Genomic DNA, 2,990 nt, shown 5'->3' with positions numbered 1-2,990 from the left:
ATATCAATATGAAACAATCTCCAATGCACATCCAGCATATGAATAGCTCTTTAAAACTGAACTCCAGACATATACAAATACACAAATGTACCTGTCCCTCAAATGGGCCCACAATATAATGCCCCTACTTTAGTCATTCACATCCTTTGGGGAAGCCACATAACCTATCTTCATATTTTTGTAATGTGGGAGGAAATACATTGAGAACAAACTTTTAATGAAGTATTTGGCAGAAGAGCTCACAATTTATTTCAGAGTTCAGAGTTTGGCACCACAGGGACTCTGTGTTTCCTTTATAACACTCATTGTGTCCAAAGAAACACAAAACAGGGCAAATGTGTAATGCCCTGTTCATATCATTAGGATTGTGTTGACCTGCGTTTGAGGTATGTTGCACACATAAGGTAAATAATGTATTTGTTATAAGGATTTACATTTATGTTTAGGGAGTCTGTTACTGATCAGAGCCAGCTGTGGACACTCTCAGCAGCTTGAGCCCACCAAAGAAGTGCACGACCCCTCATTTATAATCTCACCATAGTGCGTTGTGATGTCACGCAGGTTCACCGCACGTCTGTAAGCAAGGTGCAATGGTTCCAAATGAATAGAACCAACAATTGTCACGTTTGTAGGCAGAGGCATATGGGGCATACAGCTATTTATGAGAGGCAGAGAACTGTTGGGGGCGTCTAGTGGGTGAGGTCTTTGTGTCCTCAATGGCTCCTATGGCCTCAAATCAATAACACTATTGTGATATCAATGTAAGTTTTGCCTTAAGACTGGTGGTGAGGTTATGGTATGGTCACTGCTTCCTCATGTCAGTGAACCATTGCCCCGGGGAGACACTACATGTAGCAGCCCTATAGAGAATGAATGGGGGTGGCATTGAGTAGTTCAGTGACCTGCAAATGCTGCTTCTTTAAGAAGTGCTGTGGTGCTGGAAAACATGTCAGCTACTGGGAACCCCATGGAATTGCCTGATCCCAAGCAGGGGTAAAGTGGGACGGGCACACTATGCTCTCACTTTTTTCGGGACCCCTGTATAGGCTTTTCCTGCGTGCTCGCCACAGATAGCCTTCACTATTACCGTGCCCCCTCTTGTTTTTTTAAGACTGCACCCCTGATCCCAAGTCAACTCTGAACCTTGGTCAGGATTGTGAATTCATTTGTGTGATATCTTGTCAGTCAATATTAGGATGCACAAGTATAGAAATAGATTGTGATGTCATAGATGGCATTCTGATGTCACCAACTAAAGCATAAAATAATTTCTTCTTGTAACTAAATCTAGTATGTGTAAGAATATATATTTAGTATATGAATTCCTTTTTTTCACATCTTCTTTTTCTCCAAATGTTTGAACAAACTATACAAATGATAACACTGTGTGTGTATGGGGGGGACAGCTTTTATTCATATGGTTATGGATATCATATCCTCCTTTGGCTTACAGTACCATCTGTATGCTGATGACACAAATCTATCTGTCCACCCCTGACCTGTCTCCCTCAGTCCTGGATAGGGTCTCATGCTGCCTGTCAGCCATCTCATCATGGATGTCTGACCGATTCCTGAAACTCAACCTGGATAAAACAGAACTCATCATCATCCCCCCTCAAATTCCAAATCTCCCCCTGACATATATCTAACTGTTACCAACACTGTTATTCGGCCCTCCCCTCAGGCACGTTGTCTTGGTGTAACCTTTGACTCGGCCCTCTCATTCACCCCCCATATTCAGAACATTTCCAGGTCCTGTCACTTTCACCTACGCAACATCTCCAAAATCCGCCCCTACCTGTCCCCTGAGACCACCAAACTCCTTGTACATGCTCTTATCATATCATATCTCCCGTCTGGACTACTGTAACATCCTCCTCTCTGGTATTCCACTAACCCGACTCTCTCCTCTACAATATATTATGAATGCTGCAGCCAGACTCATCCATCCTTCCCTCCGCTCCTCTTCTGCTTCTGTATTTGTCTGTCATTTGCAACCCCTATTAATGTACAGGGCTGTGTAATATGTCGGCGCTATATAAATCCTGTTATTAATATTAAAAATTGTTTAAACTTTTTCCAAAAGATAAGAAAACTTTTGTTGCTTTTATTTGGATTTTTATTGACTTTACAATCTAAAACTACATCTAAATCTATCTGAAACCTATCCACAGGGTGACTACACTCCTGCCTATGTTGTCACCCTGATACAGTGAATTGAAAAATGACGGATTGATTGGCAGAATCAACAGATAATAAAACTCTGCGGTGAGCAGACTCAGAAAAGCCAGAATTGTTCTGTTTAGGCCACTGACAACCTACATGGTGTATGTTCCATTCTCCCCATAGTCCTGCCATGGATTACAGTGCTGTATGGTATTATAATGACACCTGGCCAAGCTACACCCCCCTGTGCCCATGCCAGGGTTTTGGGGAAGCTGCCTACCGGCTCTGGCCATAGGTAAGGAAATGTTTGCTCCCTTTTTGGTGCCTAACCTTACAGCTAAACTATCCAGGATATTTGAATAGTGTGTACATTCCATGTGTGTTCTTCAATCCTGGCTTTCTTTATGTATTTCTTCCAGATCTGTGCTGCAATCCAGAATTGAACTTTTGTCTCTGTATCAGGAATGAGCCCGTCGGGTCCCCCCCACAACTTTTTTTCTGATCAGACTTTGTGCATAATATTGTGATATTATCACTTGTACTTTCTAAGGTAATATTTGGGTCTCTAAAGACATTTGGTGCATAAGCGTGGATTTGTATCCTTTTTTGGCTTTTGAGGATTACACCTACCACAACCACAAGCAGATTTACCCAGAAACTACTACTAGTAGTAAGGGCCCCAGCCTTCCAGGTGGGCCATTCCCCTGACATCACTGGATCCTGAGAGGATCCCTCTTATAGGACGTGTCCAGGTCATGCAGGAAGTGATGTGCGAAAGGAAGGAAAAGCCTGGAATGAGTCTTTCACCTGCCGGAATGCTTGAA

Source organism: Pyxicephalus adspersus, chromosome 2 (genome assembly GCF_032062135.1).
Source record: "Pyxicephalus adspersus chromosome 2, UCB_Pads_2.0, whole genome shotgun sequence".
NCBI classification, from domain to species: Eukaryota; Metazoa; Chordata; class Amphibia; order Anura; family Pyxicephalidae; genus Pyxicephalus; species Pyxicephalus adspersus.
Note: the sequence above shows the minus strand (reverse complement) of the source record.